Source organism: Quercus suber, unplaced genomic scaffold, assembly GCF_002906115.3.
Source record: "Quercus suber isolate HL8 unplaced genomic scaffold, Cork oak 2.0 scaffold_294, whole genome shotgun sequence".
Taxonomy (NCBI): domain Eukaryota; kingdom Viridiplantae; phylum Streptophyta; class Magnoliopsida; order Fagales; family Fagaceae; genus Quercus; species Quercus suber.
The window spans coordinates 732,106-750,133 of NW_027069750.1; the positions used below are offsets into that span (position 1 = coordinate 732,106).

The window sequence follows — 18,028 nt, forward strand, 5'->3', positions numbered from 1 at the left end:
TTAAACTTAACTTTTCAGAATCCTCTTAATATATAGGGTGTGTTTAGATTGAACCTTATTGTGTTGAACTGCTAAAACTGAAAACACCTGTAGCAAAATAATTTTTAAATGTGTGGAATAGTGCGTGGGACATTTTTAATATTTTTTATTACATAAACAGTGTGTGAACAGTGCACACACTTTTCATGCACAGATTTTTTGTCTCCCAAGTCAAAAAATGCGGCCAAAAAAAAAAGAAAAAAAGAAAAAAAAAAGGGAAAACGCGCGGAAATCCAAACCCCACCATAGAGATTACTCGGTTTACAATCATATTTAAATTTTAAGTGGAAATTGCATTCTGCAAAGATATACCCATATAATCTCTGAAAAGTGTTAAATCATAATCCCCAAAGTAAAAGTAATTTTTGCTTGAAGAAGATCAGTAAATTTTGTATTATATTCATTAATCCATCAAAACTTGTTCTCTCCAGTTGCTTTGAAAGAGATCTGAAACTTATTAATTGATACATATCCTGGTCTAAAAGTTTTTGAATATTTTATGCTTGCCTTCTCTTGCAGGGGTGATCTACCATCCATAGCAGATATTGAAGTCCTTGAGAGGCAATGTGGGGCCATTCCTTTGCGGTTTTGTCACGTAGAGTATACGGGTCAGTTCTTTCCTTTGATGAAGTGGAGCTTCCTATCCTACCCTGACTCTTTGGAGCTGTAACTGTTCTATACTCTATGTTTTAAATGCTACTTTGCAAAGATATGAAGAGCTTTATGTATAGACTAGGAGTTGCAAATATATAAGCAAGATGCCTACATCAACATTTGTTTTATAGAAATTGATTTTGAGAAAAAATGTGCAATTTTCGGGCATAGTTTATCTTATGTACAGGCTGGGGTTTCAATTTTATATACATAACTTTAACTTTGCTATAATGGGTGAAGTTTCTTTTGTTATGTTGTTTGAATCTCTGTTAGGGAATTATATAGAAGTGCAAGATAGTTTAAGCCACCAAGGAAACTTTATCAAACACCTTGCAAAATCTTTCTACCTTTTTTTTTTTTTTTTTTTTTTTTTTTTTTTTCCCACTACCCCATGTTCCTCTAAAAAAAAAAAAAAATTCTACCTCATGTTCTATATATATATAAAACCCTACCCCAAGTTCTTATTAAAAAAAAATACCCAAAAAAAAAAAAAATCGCACACACAAAGCTCATGTGATGAGGCTAGTAGAAATTAAAGTGGTAGATAACCAAGAAGGAGTAATTAAATCATTAAAATATGATTGTAAACTAAGATATAAAAATTTTCTAGGAGAACTGTTGGAGCCTTTTCCATTTCTCCCTCTTTACACATTAATAGATATTATCTTCATACTAATTGAAAACAAAAACAAATGTTTGATAGTCAAGAGTTGAAAAATCCTACCATAATGTAGTTATTTCTATCTCATATTTCAAAAATGTTACAAATAGGAATTATAAGCATGCTTCACATTATGCTAACACATGTATGTGATTATAAAAGACAAAAATGCCTTCTACCCAAATTTCTAAGATGATTGTCAAAAAAAAAAGTAGAAAACATGACTTATTTAAAATATACAAATAAGTAATAAAACAATAAAATCATACTAACTAGAGGCTTGATCTCTTGATCTACCACATCCAAAAATTGAACATCATTTAATTTCCATAGAAACTAATAGAGAAACATTCTTTCATGCTTAGTAAATTTGTAAGTTAATACATTTCTAAAATTAATAACAAAGTACAGAATTCCTTTTCTCCTATTGGTAAAATATGAACTTAATACCTATTCTAAAGCCAACCCCACCTGAGCCAAAGTCTAGGGGCAGAAATCCAATCTTAATAACGTGACTGCATTTTATGATGGCTGTCAATTCACCACAACCCTCCTCATTTTTCCAGGTTTATGACCGGTTATGAGCATAATCTACAACAGTAAGCACTGACACAGACGGAATTTAAATAAACTAACATATTTGTATATACTTAAGAAAAAACATAAAATAATAATCTAGATGCATATGGTGTAAATCCTTTCACAACAAATTCCTCAAGATATCAAAAACCTAGAAGCTAACACATAGGATTGTTGCAATTAAATGTTTTCAGCAAAAGATAATCTGAAAAAGAAAGTGGTTTAACCTATGAAGTTCTTTAATATAAATGCACATTTCTAATGATAATAATATAAATAACAATTTGCAATCAACCACAGATAGAGAAGGTTACTCATTCTTAGGAGCTACCAAATACAATTACCTAGTTAAGCAGATCACAAAGCTTGGATCACCCGGAGAAGATTTTCTAAACTTGCTATTTGGGAGATAGACATCAAAAACTGGCCTTGCTTCATTAATGTGCATATTATTAAATGGTCCAACAATGGAACTCTCATCTTCTGATTCTAAGTCTACCACTTCACAGCTTTGTGGAGAGCATTAAAGAGAAACAGATTGACGGTTACTCTTAGCATCCTTAATAGACCAAGCAATTCCATGCTGCCCAACAATGTAACCAAGAGATTTCAAGTGCCTATAAATCTCAAATAGCTCCCAAGAGCCTCCACTAACCTTTGCATATATATCATTTAAATTTGTACCTTTGTCATCCAAAAGAAGCAATGCGCCTATTTCCATAAAAAAAAAAACCTACAAAAATAAGAAGTTACACTTCACAAATAATTCCATCTCAACATATAATGAAAAAGGGCACAAATACATAGTTACTTCTTTTCAAAAACTTAAAAAGAAATATATTCATAAGAAAAATAACAATTGCTTTTATCGGTTACTTATCTAATACTACATTTCGCTGACAACACTATGTATAAATTTGCAAGTGTCACTTAAAACTATGAATAAGGTTGAAGTTTCAGTTATTGAAAAGCATTGTTTGAAGTGTGTCTCTGATACCTCTTCGTCCCTCAACTTTTATACAAGGTAATCCATAATCTCTTACCGAAGCCACAGTATGAAATTTCAAACTAATTTGCTCAAAAAAAAAAATTTCAAAAGTCATTTTTTGGGGCAACCGTAAGCCCAGCTCTGCTTTACAATATAGAATGTTTAATTAGCAAAGGATTATTCAGAAAATTACGTGTCCCTCAAACAAAGATACCAAAATAAATAAATTACAATAAAAGATTATGAATAAAGAACAGCAAGATATTAAAGCTCTAGACTTGTAAATATTGGGTTTCATATTATCACCAAAACTAATAATTAACTTACTCCTTAATTCCTTTGAAAGAAAAACCAAGAAACAATAACAGATCAAAAAAAAATCACAAAAAAATGTCATTTCACGTACAAAGTTTCCTCAATTGAGTAATAAATCTTGCCGCTACGAACTACTCCCATTGTCCTCCACAGTTTACCCCTGTTTTCTACAACCTCAGCCATTCCGATTTCGTTAATCCATTCCGATTTCGTTAATCCATTCCGATTTCGTTAATTCTATACCTAAACTGCAACTTGGATATAAACCCAGATGTATAATGGAGTTCCTCATCATCCTCATATTTTTTATCTTGCAAATAGGCCTCAGTATCACTTGATCCTCCCGAAGAATTTTCCCAATCCACAGCCTCCATTATGCTACTTATCCAAAAACAAAATAAAATAAAAAATATTCACACTTATGTTAAGCCCATTTCATTACTTGAAAAAATGCGTATAAAAAAACTGCAACAAAGAGGTCAGTTTCCTTAACAAACATACTCACCAAAACAGACCTTGGTACAGCCTCAAATCACTTTGAATGCCAACTGTTCAACTCCTTTCTTTTACTTGGTTGTTGGTAGTGGCTCCAGCTTCTTCTGTTCCAGTCTAAGGAATGAATCCTGCAATTTGAAATCTGTGAAAAAAATTGAATACAAATCACAAATGGTCAGCACAATTTACTTATAATTAAAAAAAAAAAAAAAAACAGGTGGTCAGCTTAATTAAAACACCACCTAGCATAAATAAAGTGGCAACAACTAAAATGAGCATGTAGACATATGTGAACTTCACAGGATAGAGATTTCAGTTATGATGCAATGGGAATAAAATTTCAAGATTTTTAAACATTTGTAAGGAGTCACAACAAATAATTACTGTTACGAGGAAATACAACATACTTATCTATCAAACGACACCTTCATCCTAAATTCATCCTTTTAGAATTCCCCAACCAAAATACAGCTAAGGAAATTCATTCTAACCTCTTATGGTCCCCCAACTGAAAATTTTGAAAAGGGTTGGGGAACACAGCTAAAGAAAAAAACTTGTATTACATATTTGTCCTATAAAAAAATGCATCAAAATACACTATTGGACCCTAAAGTTTAGTCTATGAGCAATGTTTGTCCCAAATGTTTAAAGTGACTGCTTTTAGTCCCTAAAAATCTCAAATCATTGGTTTTAGTCCCAAACACACTTAAAGTGATCACCTTTAATCCCCTGGAGTGATGATGTCTCATTTTTTAGTTTGGTCACGTCATCTAAGGAGTAAAAGTGATCACTTTAAATTTAAAGGACTTAAATGTTCAGCTGAAACATATAACACCACATTAGCTAACCCAATGCATCTCATCAAATCACTAAGACATATAAATAGGTCACATAAAGAAGATAAATGAAAATGAAGCAAATCAAATTTTAAGCAGCAATGACAAGTTTCTTATCTTTTCCTAGTAAATTATCAGCAAACAGAGCCTATAATTATCCCAAATAAAATTTTAATCGAAACTCCAAAAGTAAGCACAATTTACTTATAATTAAAAAAATAAAATAAAATAAAATAAAATAAAATAAAATAAAATAAAAACAGGTGGTCAGCTTAATTAAAACACCACCTAGCATAAATAAAGTGGCAACAACTAAAATGAGCATGTAGACATATGTGAACTTCACAGGATAGAGATTTCAGTTATGATGCAATGGGAATAAAATTTCAAGATTTTTAAACATTTGTAAGGAGTCACAACAAATAATTACTGTTACGAGGAAATACAACATACTTATCTATCAAACGACACCTTCATCCTAAATTCATCCTTTTAGAATTCCCCAACCAAAATACAGCTAAGGAAATTCATTCTAACCTCTTATGGTCCCCCAACTGAAAATTTTGAAAAGGGTTGGGGAACACAGCTAAAGAAAAAAACTTGTATTACATATTTGTCCTATAAAAAAATGCATCAAAATACACTACTGGACCCTAAAGTTTAGTCTATGAGCAATGTTTGTCCCAAATGTTTAAAGTGACTGCTTTTAGTCCCTAAAAATCTCAAATCATTGGTTTTAGTCCCAAACACACTTAAAGTGATCACCTTTAATCCCCTGGAGTGATGATGTCTCATTTTTTAGTTTGGTCACGTCATCTAAGGAGTAAAAGTGATCACTTTAAATTTAAAGGACTTAAATGTTCAGCTGAAACATATAACACCACATTAGCTAACCCAATGCATCTCATCAAATCACTAAGACATATAAATAGGTCACATAAAGAAGATAAATGAAAATGAAGCAAATCAAATTTTAAGCAGCAATGACAAGTTTCTTATCTTTTCCTAGTAAATTATCAGCAAACAGAGCCTATAATTATCCCAAATAAAATTTTAATCGAAACTCCAAAAGTTAAATGACCCAACTGGAATGAAATTCAAGGAAAATAAGGAAAACCCAGCAAATCAAAGGTCTGGGTCTCACTGAAAAGGCTAAAGGGTAGGCTCTCTATGTGAGGAACTTATAACCAAAGGGACAAAAAAAGGAAATCCAGTTGAGATTATGAAAATGTAAGATGCTAATTAGCAATTATGAAAGTTTATATTTAAATTAAGAGGCAAATATAAGTGAATATTTCCATCCCTAACCATTTGTGTGCCTTTGGAGTTTCACATCTAAGATAACACTTGAGGTTCAAAGTGAGCTCTTACATTTATTTCTAAACTAATAGCATCTGAAGCTCACAATACAATCATATTAAATAAGGCCAAAAGTCTTTGCAAGTCCCCTTTAACCTTATCGAGTCCCTAATCCAAAGTCCACATGTTATTTGCTATTGCTTTTGCAATATGAAGCAACTCTTCACATTGATGAAGAAAGTACTCTGACAGTGAAATCAGTCCATTTACATCTTCACACGAATAAGTAATTAAAATGGCCCAAGTAATTTAATTTAATTTCAAGATTATAATTAAATTTCAGAAGATTAATCCAAAATTTTGAATCAAACCACAAATTAGAAACATAGAAACAAACTACCAAGTAAACATGATAAATAATCAAATAAACTATAAATTTAACATGATAAATCACTATTTGTACTTTAGAAAGAAAAACATTAACAAAATTAAAGTTGGCTTTACTCATTTAACCTAAACTTGTTTGTATCCTAAAATAACCAAACACATACTAACAAATAAAAGAAACTGATGCCATCTTACTTCATTTAAACCAAGCTGGCATAATCAACAAAAACCCAATAAACTATCAGCAAAACAAATCTTATACTGGGTTGGCATGAAAAGAAACAATAAATTATCCAAACAAAAATGAAAGACTTTCACAAAACAGACATAAAAAATTTAACCAAGATGATTATAATTTCACTAAGACATTTTGTCGAACAGGTGATGGGGTTGGCCTATCTTTTAGCATATTGAAGCCATTGTTTCAATTAATACATGCTCAAGATGAAATCTAACGAATCCTCAGTTATTTTGATCGACCCCAAACATGTTTATATACACAAAAAACAGGGAAGAATACTAGGATAAAATAGCAAAATTGAATTGAACAATGTAAGATTAATATGATAAAATCAAAAAGGAAAATTGAAAAAAATCAGATTGCCCTTTTGCTTACCAAAGCGGTCTGCAAGGGGCGGAGACGCAATCTTTTCTCTCTCTCTCTCTCTCTCTCTCTCTCTCTCTCTTCTTTTTCTTTTAACTGCAAAGGATATCTTTTCTCTATCTAGCTACTTCATTTAAATATTATTTTTTTATTCTTCCTCAACTCTTTCTCTCTCTTCCTCTTCGTCTGTGTCTCTTCTCAGATACAAAGCAAGCCACCCAAAACTGCCACCACCACACGAACCAGCCACCCAAAACTCAAACTACCACCACTACTACTTTACTTGAAACTTAACCACCACCACCCCCACCATAGCCAAAATCCAAGAAACGCACACTCAAAATCAATCACCACGGCCAAACCCACACCCAAACCCACCACCACCAAATCCAAGAAACCCATACCCAAAATCAATCAGCACCACAGTCAAAATCCACCAAGCCCACGGAGATGGAGAGATAGAGAAAATAGGAAAAAAAAAAAAAGAACCGGTGAAGAAAGAAAAAGAAAAGAGAGAAGGGATGAATGGTGAAGAAAGAAAAAAAAGAAAGGGTGAAAGAGTGGCGTTCAGACAAAGGAGCCAGAGAAAGAAAGAAAAAATAAAAGGTGGGAGAAAAAAGAGAAAGAGAGAAAAGTACGAGAGAGAAATAATAAACAATTTTTTTTTTCCCCCTTAACCTGTGAGCTACAGTTTACAGTCAAAGATAACTGTACACGGTAGCTGAAAAGCATCATTTTTGGTTTTTGGCTTCCCCAGTAGAACCTTGTTTTTGTTGGTGGTAGTGCTAAATAGTAATACGAATTTTTAGCACCATTAATAATAATGCTTTAAAGTGCCTTTGCTTTGCTTTGAATATTTTATTTTAGTAACATTTTTTTCTTATTTGAATTTTTCTTGAAAGCTTTTTAAAATTAAAAATTCTATTTCTTTTTTTAAAAGAAATTATTATTTTATTTCTCTTTAACAAAAGAGTAAATGGAGACCAAAGAAAAGGCTTGATTGAGTAATTTTAAAACTTAAAAAGTTCAATTGAATAAAAGTAAAATTAAAGAACTGAAATAAATTATAGTAAATTTTTTTAAGGTGAAATTATAGTAAAACTTAAACGGTAGATTTTGCATTTTTACCTATCTTTTTTTATAAAAACAAAGCCTCTAAAATCTAAACACACGCATGGCATTTGTGAAGAGAATACAACTTTTTAGTGTTCACTTTTTAAATGGTCTAAAATGCTCTCACACATTAATCACAATTAGTTTATTCCTTCTTTTTAAACAAATAATAGGGTCAAATAAGAAAAAGAATAATTTTCAAATATCTAAATTTTAGGTCATTTAAAACATATTTCCCATATTCTCCATTTTTTGCATTAGAAGAATTGTTTTATAACTACATGTATGTTTCTAATTAAATAACATATTTATTATTTTAATTAAAAAAAAAACTACATTTACTAGAAATTATTTAGATTTAGGCTAAATATAGGAGAAATGTTATGTTAATAACATTTTTACAATACTTTCATAACAAATTCTAGAGTTGTAGCTTGTTTTTTTTTTAATTATTATGGAAAAGATAGAAATTTGTATTAATAAAATAAAAACGTAAGTATACATAAAAACTCCTAAACTCAGTAGAAAAGAAAAAAAAAAAAAAAAAAAAATTTTTTTTTTTTTTTTCCTTAACCTGTGAGCTTCAGTTTACACACGGCAGCTGAAAAGCACCATTTTTGGTTTTGGCCTCCCTAGTAGAACCTTGTTTTTGTTGGTGGTAGTGCTAAATAGTAATTCGACATGTTAGCACCACCAATAATAATGTTTTATGTGTCTTTGCTTTGCTTTGAATATTTTATTTTAGTAACATTTTTTTCTTATTTGAATTTTTCTTGAAAGCTTTTTAAAATTAAAAATTTTATTTCTTTTTTTAAAAGAAATTATTATTTTATTTCTCTTTAACAAAAGAGTAAATGGAGACCAAAGAAAAGGCTTGATTGAATAATTTTAAAACTTAAAAAGTTCAATTGAACAAAAATAAAATTAAAGAACTGAAATAAATTATAGTAATACATTTTTTTAAGGTAAAATTATAATAAAACTTAAATGGTAGATTTTGCATTTTTACCTATCTTTTTCTACAAAAACAAAGCCTTTAAAGTCTAAACACACGCATGGCATTTGTGAAGAGGATACAACTTTTTAGTGTTCACTTTTTAAATGGTCTAAAATGCTCTCACACATTAATCACAACTAGTTTATTCCTTCTTTTTAAACAAATAATAGGGTCAAATAAGAAAAAGAATAATTTTCAAATATCTAAATTTTAGGTCATTTAAAACATATTTCCCATATTCTCCATTTTTTGCATTAGAAGAATTGTTTTATAACTACATGTATGTTTCTAATTAAATAACATATTTATTATTTTAATTAAAAAAACTACATTTACTAGAAATTATTTAGATTTAGGCTAAATATAGGAGAAATGTTATGTTAATAACATTTTTACAATACTTTCATAACAAATTCTAGAGTTGTAGCTTGTTTTTTTTAATTATTATGGAAAAGATAAAAATTTGTATTAATAAAATAAAAACGTAAGTATACATAAAAACTCCTAAACTCAATAGGAAGAAAAAAATAAAATAAAATAAAACAACAACAACAATTCCAATGCAAGTAGGCACACCCAGGGCCGGCTCAATGAATTTGGAGGCCCTAGGCAAAAGCTTTAAACAGGGCCTTTTATTATATTTAATTATAAATTCATATATTTTTTTCAATTAAAATTTATTTTTCTTGCTTTTTGAGAGGCAAAATTACTAATTAAATTTTTGCATTCAAGTTCCGCTAACATTTCTTTTTCAATTGATAATATAGCTAATCCACTTAATCTTTCTTGTGACATAATTGATCTTAAATAGGATTTTATTAATTTTAATTTTGAAAAATTTCTTTCTGCGGAAGCAACTGTAACAGGTATAGTTAATAATATTCTGAAAGCAATACATGCATTTGGAAAAGATTCTAACATCTTTATATAATTTAGTACATGAATTGGAGAGTTATCATTTATTTGCAAAACTTCTTTTAAAACTTTTAGTTCTGGATATAAATCTAAACCATCAATATCGGAATGAGTTTCATGTATGAGAAAACATTCAAGATTAAGACAATTTTTTTTCAAACTATCATCATCTAGTGATTTTAGTTTTTCAAAATTAAATAAAAAACCAAAAATATTTTCATATATTTGAAATTGTTCAAACCTACTTTCAATTGAAGAAATAGCTTGATCTACTATATATAAAAAATAATTAATTCTAAAATATGCTTCAGCGGATTGTGTTATCTCATCATTGACATTCTCATTAAACTGTTTCTTCTTACGAATTATACGTTTTTCACGAAATATAGGCTCTATTTCCATTTTGGTTGCAATTTCTTTAAATGAATTCATAGTAGATGTAAATCCATCTTCTCTATATTTTTTTTTAAAAAGACATGAGACCTTTTAATTGATCTATAGCAACATCAATATGCATGTCTTTTGATTGTAAATTTTTACTAACAAAGTTAACAGCAAATAACATATCATACCAAATAGTCATAGCTAGCAAAAACTCAAAACTTTCAATCTCATATGTTGCTAAATAATCAGCTTCACTTTTTGTTTTGGGATCTTCACTTGTTTTTGCCAATAGTAACAAAACATCTCTTATTTCTAGAACTTGAAATTTTATTGCTTTCACACTTTCAATTCGACTTTCCCAACGTGTTTGTGATAATGGCTTAAGAGTTAAACCTGTCACATTATCTTGTAAAATTTTCCATCGCTTTGTGGAAGAAGAAAATAGTGTGTATATACGTTGTACTACTCCAAAAAAAGATATAGCTTTAGGACAAGAATTAGCCATATCACATAGGACAAGGTTGAGATTATGACAACCACATGGTGTGTAAAATGCTTTAGGATTTATATCAAGAATTCTTTTTTGTACCCCTTGTTTTTTCCCTTTCATATTAGACCCATTATCATATCCTTGTCCACGTACATCATTAATATCAAGTTCAAGATTTTTTATTGCATTTATAATTTCATTGAAAAGACCTTTTCCAGAAGTATCATCTACGTTTAAAAATTCCACAAAATGTTCATCTATTTTTATCGGACTTATTGAAATATCCACACATCTTAGTATGAGAGTCATTTGTTCTTGATGACTTACATCGGGGGTACAATCAAGTATAATTGAAAAGTATTTTGCTTCTTTAATCTTTTTTATAATTTTACATTTAATTTCATTTGCTAATAATTGTATCACTTCATTTTGTATATTATGACCAAGATAATGATTATGGATTGCACCATGTTGAATACGTTGAACATGTTCTTGCATTACTGGATCAAATTCTGCAATCATTTCAATTATACTTAAAAAATTTCCATTATTTTCTTGATAGATCTTTTCGTTTTTTCCTCGGAATGCCAAATTATTTTTACCAAGATTTTTTACCACCGCTATTATTCTTAATAATACTTTTTTCCAATGATCTTTCTCTTTCTTAATTTGTTCTTGGACATTTTTATCAATTGTTTTATTCTTCAATAATCTTAGTTCTAAATCAATCCAAGTATTCATATTAGTAATATGCTCATTGGTTGTTTCGTGATTTTTAAGAATAGAACTAATATTTTTCCAATCCTTAGTTCCTCCACTAGCTAGTTGATTTGTATTAGATTTTGAATTAAACAACTTGCAACAAAAACAAAATACTCTATCTACTTCTTTCGAATACACTAACCATTTTCTATCATGTTTCTCCCCATTTGGTAATTTTTGAATATAATGCGTAGTAGAAAAATGTCTAGAGTTCTTATCTATAGGAAAGTTTAGATCATCAACTCTTATTGGACCATTTTCTACTAACAAATCTCTTAATTTTATATCAATAGTTTTCCATTGACTTGGATCAAAAATATTTGTAGGAATATAATTAGGTTGATCATTAATATTTTCACTCTCCTCTAAATTATTTTGAGCTTCATTATCAAGAATGGTGACATTACATGTTTGAACATTATCACGACCACCTTCGTTATTATCATTTTGTTGTATATTTTCATTATCTTCTAACTCTTTTTGATGAATTTCTTGTTTATTTATGAAACCTTCACTCAAATTTTCTGCGAGATTTTGTTTTTTACTAGTAATAAATTTGTCCATAGCTCCTTTTTGAGATTCAATTAGTTCTTCTCTTTGTCTTTTTTTTTTTTTTTTTTTTATATCCAGATAAATATTTTATAGTAGACATTTGTAATCAAAAAATATTTAGGAATAAATGAAACACAATCTATAATAAAAAAAATTACAATTTAACTAGAATAATATAAATTTAATGTATAAAATAATAGAACATGTTTTATCAAATGCACAATTGTAGCTTTACTTAATATGATCACTTTACACTTTAAAATTAGTACAAAGTAAATTATTCTAAATTTATAATTTTGTTATTAATACTCTTTTTTTTTGTGTAGCAGTAAACCTTTTTTTTAGCATAATGTGTAGGACTCAACTTGATCTACTAAGAATAAAACCTGGCCACTATCCCTCTAAATCTGATTTCTTAAAAAAAAAAAAAAAAAAAAAGAAAAAAAAGAAAGAAAGAGAATGCACTGGATCAATACCTTAACAGTTAACTCTTATACCACTTATCTGGTTTCTTAAAAAAAAAAAAAAAATTGTAAGTCATTCAAAAGGTGTAAGACTATTCAGCTTAAATGTGTAAGACTTTAAGGCTTTTCTCTTTATGGGTCTATTGACCATTCAGACCTTTCAAAGAATCAAAAGGCTTCTAGAGTTCTAGTCTTCTAGAGAAATCTAAAGGAACCAAACCAAAGTTCAGCTTCAGCCAAAAAGACTGCTCACACCTCTTCAAACTCCTCTTCCAAAAAAAAAAAAAAACCCAAACACCCATGAAAAAAAAACCGAGACACCTAGCAGTAAACATGAAGAAGACGAAAGAGATAAAGAAAGAAAAAACAAAAAACGAACCTTCAGTGAACACACAAGTCTATTGCCAACACAGTTGATGAGTAAGCCAACTAATGAGTGTTATTTTTAGAATCAAGTTAGAGAGAGTCAGAGAATGAGTTTTTTTTTTCTTCTTTCTTTTTTCTTTCTTTTCTTATTTGCCTCTTCTTTCTGCTTTTGTAATATTTTCTTCTGCAAGCTAATAATTTTTGCCGTTTGTAATCTCTTCTTATGCAAGCTAAAGATTTGGTGATGGTCTGATCTGATGGGATTAGTCACATTGTCAATTTGTCACTTCAGCTTTTTTTCTATGCGATAAACGGGCCTCTGTGAGAAACAGGTGGCCTAATGAGATTTGGTGATGGCCGTTTGAAATTAATTAAATTTTTTTTTTTTGGGTGAGAAACGGGCCTTTGTGAGAAATGATAAATGGGCCTTTATGAGAAACAGGTGGCCTAATGAGATTTGGTGATAGCCGTTTGAAATTAATTAATTAATTAATTTTTTTTTTGGGGGTGAGAAACGGGCCTCTGTGAGAGACAGGCCTTCATGGTGATGGCCGTTTGTAAATTTTTTTTTTCTCAAATGGAAAAATAATATTATATATTATATTATTACTATTTGGGGTCCTCTTATAACTGGGGGCATTAGGCGGTGGCCTAGCTCGCCTGTAGCTTCAGCCGGCCCTGGGCACACCATGACTAATTCAGTGCCTGATTTGTAAAGAAAAACACCATCATGGTTTATCAAAGATCAAGAGATTGAAAAACTATATTTCTCATTAACTAAATCAAGATTACAGAGACTACATATATATAACGGTTTGTACAGGTGTGAACACAAATAAAACTAACTAACAAACTTTCACACGTGTAGCTACAGGACTAACTAACTTCATCACGTGTTAACACTTGAGTAAACATCTAAGATATTAAACTACAGGTCGTATCAATGTTAAGCTCTACTTGTGTTGATCTGTCGTTTCATGCTCTGTTGTTGAGTCACCAGCTTTGTTAGCAACACTGCTCTTGGTAGCTTCAGAAAAAAAAAAAAAAAAAAAACCCAGACACCCATGAAAAAAAAACCGAGACACCTAGCAGTAAACATGAAGAAGACGAAAGAGACAAAGGAAGAGAAAACAAAAAACGAACCTTCAGTGAACACACAAGTCTATTGCCAACATAGTTGATGAGTAAGCCAACTAATGAGTGTTATTTTTAGAATCAAGATAGAGAGAGTCAGAGAATGAGTTTTTTTTTTTTCTTCGTTCTTTTTTCTTTCTTTTCTTATTTGCCTCTTCTCTCTACTTTTGTAATATTTTCTTCTGCAAGCTAATAATTTTTGTCGTTTGTAATCTTTTCTTATGCAAGCTAAAGATTTGGTGATGGTCTGATCTGATGGGATTAGTCACATTGTCAGTTTGTCACTTCAGCTTTTTTCTATGCGATAAACGAGCCTCTGTGAGAAACGGGTGGCCTAATGAGATTTGGTGATGGCCGTTTGAAATTAATTATTTTTTTTTGGGTGAGAAACGGGCCTTTGTGAGAAATGATAAATGAGCCTCTATAAGAAACGGGTGGCCTGATGAGATTTGGTGATAGCCGTTTGAAATTAATTAATTAATTTTTTTTTGGGTGAGAAACGGGCCTCTGTGAGAAACAGGCCTTCATGGTGATGGCCGTTTGTAAATTTTTTTTTTTCTCAGATGGAAAAATAATATTATATACTATATTATTACTATTTTGAGTCCTCTTATAAGTGGAGGCTTTAGGCAGTGGCCTAGCTCGCCTGTAGCTTCAGCCGGCCCTGGGCACACCATGACTAATTCAATGCCTGATTTGTAAAGAAAAACACCATCATGGTTTCTATTGGGAAGCCATAAGTTTCTGGTATTCCTCCAGGAGATTGGTAGCACTTGCAATGATTCGAGTCAGATGAAGCTGAGTTTTCTCAAAGTAGAGCTTGTTGCGAGCGTTCCAAATGGCCCAAGAAGTTACAACCCAACGCTCCAGGTCCTTATGATCAAGCTTATCAACCAATTGTCTGAAGAGCAGAAAGAAATGTAGTACAAGATTACTACACTTCTGCAACTTTCCTCTGAACAACGCCCACACATTTCTGGCCGGGGACATTCCTACAGTAGGTGGCCAACGGTTTTAGGGGATAGACAACAGATAATATCACAGCGAGGGGTGATGTTAAGCTTCTTTTTACACAAATTATCTCTAGTAGGCAGGATGTTAGAACATGCTCTCCAAACAAAATTACAAACTTTGGGAGGCACATTGAGGGCCCATAAATTTTTTCCAGATTGGCCTATCTCCACTAGCTACAAAATGAGAGAAAATAAGGAAGAAAAACTTTTTAAAGGATGTTTGGTTGGAAGGGAGAGAGAAAAAAAAGATGGTGAGACTCAAGTGTTTTCTTCCAAGCCCATCAAAAAGTTTTCTCTTCAAAATGAAGAGAAAACCAGGCAGAGAACTGGACCAATTATTTGGACAAAAATGTCCCTACAACGTTGTTCACTTTATTTATTTATTTATTTTTTTGGAGTATTTTTCTTCTTTGTTTTCTATTACGGTGCAAAGTCCTCTTTTTTATTTAAGGAACTGTGCAACGTTCTATTGAATTATTCCCAACCAACTTGACCTTTTGACTTTTTTATTTTTAAAAANATTTTTTATCTAGTAAGCAGTAAATTTATATAAACTATATTTTTCATTCCTCTACTTTTCCATCTTCTGACCAAACATAAATGAGAAAAACTAAAATTTCTTATATTTTCCCTATTTTCCACGCTCTTTCTATTTTTTATCTTCCCACTTTTTCATCTCTTCAACCAAACAAACCCTAAGTCTTTCTTGCTGCCTAAGAGTTTGTGTGATACAATCAATTCCACTTTGGCTAAATATTGGTGGTGGCAAACTAAGGATGAGAGGAAATTCACTGAATTAATTGGAAAAAACTATGTACACCAAAAAATATGGGAGGAAGGGGGTTCAGTGACATTCATGCTTTCAATTTAGCTATGCTTGCTAAATAGGCTTGGAGGCTTATCCACTGCCCAACTTCACTTTTCTTTAGAGTTTACAAAGCTCGTTATATTCCAAGGTGCTCATTCATGGAGGCTGAGTTGGGGAATAACCCATCTTTTGTGTGGCGAAGTCTTCTAGCAGCAAGAGAAATTATTTAGGCCGGGTCAAAGTGGGGGGTGAGGGATGGCAAATCCATAGCCATAACCGATCCAGGTTGGCTGTCTCATGTTCTAGAAATTATAGGTGGTCAGACCCATCCCTTGCAAGTCTCATAGCTTATCAACAACTCAACAAGACAATGAGACCAAGGCAAATTGTTTCCATTATTTTCTCCTAGGACCTGTATGGGAATCCTTGCAATTCCCTTGAATGGAGCTCAACCTCAGGACCAACGAGTGTGGAAGGAAAATCAGTCAATTCTCCATTAAATCTGTTTATTAAGTTGCTTGTCATTTGCAACAGCCTGGTAGCGTGGAGTTTTTTTTTTTTTTTTTCATCCTCCCTAAAATCCACTCTACCAAACACACTCTTATGGAGTAAGTTGGAATTTCTTATGCCACTGTTTTGATCAAGATTTCACTTTGAAATTAAAATTTTCTTTTCATCCCATCACCCGCTTTGATATTCTTTCTTGAAGGTCTTTAAAGTGTTTACTTTTGACTTCCCAATGGCCATAGGTAACCCTAGGTATTTCTCATAGTCAGTCATAAGTTGAGCTCCTAGCATTCTCTGAATAGATTCACATACTTGGGAGCTTGTGTTCTTACTAAAAACTAGGGACGTTTTCCGTTGATTAATTGCTTGACCAGAGGCTGCTTCATATATGCCCAAAATATTCATTAAATTATCACATTGGGCCACAATGGTTTGGCTAAACAATAAGCTGTTATCTGCAAAGAAAATGTGTGAAACCCACACACCAAGAGAGCAAAATTGTATTCCCTAGAACAATCTATTCTCCTCTGCCTTCCTAAGTAGAGAGGAGAGGCCCTCAGCACATAATAGAAATAAATAAGGTAAAAGAGGGCCACCTTGTTTAATTCCACGAGATGGGGTAATAAAACCTTGAGGCTCTACATTAATTAATACTGAGTAAGAAGCAGTACACACCATCTCTAATAACAACTTGCCACCTATGATTTGTTGTGAAAATATTGTGAACGTAACACTTCTCATAAATATAAAAAAGTGCTTGTAACTTCTTATACATTATTAATTTTCTTATTATAATAACACAATATATATTGTACATGGTATTATAAAATATATTAGAAAACACCACACATCACATGAGATATCATCATATATATATATATATATATCTAAAAACTAAAACGTAGCATTTATTGTTGCTACATGCCTATTGAGCCACATCATCCACTCATTTCCAACATTCTCTTTCTTTCTTTTAACTCTTTTTTTTTTTCCTTGTTAATTTCTTAACTTATTATTATACTTTCTCCAACTTTTCCTATCTAAAAACTAAAACGTAGCATTTATTGTTGCTACGTACCTATTGAGCCACATCATCCACTCATTTCCAACATTCTCTTTTTTTTTTTTTTTCTTATTAATTTCTTAACTTATTATTATACTTTCTCCAACTTTCCCCCCTCCCTTTTACCTTTTTATCTCCCCACTATTATATATCTTAATTAATACTCCCTCCATCCCACTTTTTTTATCCTTTATTCCATTTTGAAATGTCCCAAAATATTGCCCTATTTATAAAAATAAAAGTTATTAATTACTAATGTTCCTATTATACCCCTATTAATTTACTAATTCAATTTTTTGATAAATATTTTTAAGGGTAGTTATGGAAACTTATACATTTTTAAAAGGTAGACAAGACAATAAATGATGTTCTCTTAAAATGTTTGACTTTTCAAACAGGACAAAAAAAGTGAGATGAAGGGAGTATCACTTTTCCTCTATCTTTTTATCTTCCTTTATTTTTTGGCTTTTCATTTCTCCTTCTCTCACTATAAATTCACAATTTTGTCTCTCATTTTATACATATTTTCCAACACACAAAATATTATTTTCTCTCCATTTCTCTCTCTCAAAATTTTGTTTTTCATTTTTTGGAGGAATTTTT

The 18,028-nt window shown here is 31.0% G+C and overlaps 1 pseudogene; it reads right to left on the minus strand.

Moving 5' to 3' along the window:
- Positions 1–1,077: 1,077 nt before the first annotated feature.
- On the minus strand, positions 1,078–7,525 carry LOC112025530 (uncharacterized; annotated as a pseudogene).
- Positions 7,526–18,028: the final 10,503 nt, after the last annotated feature.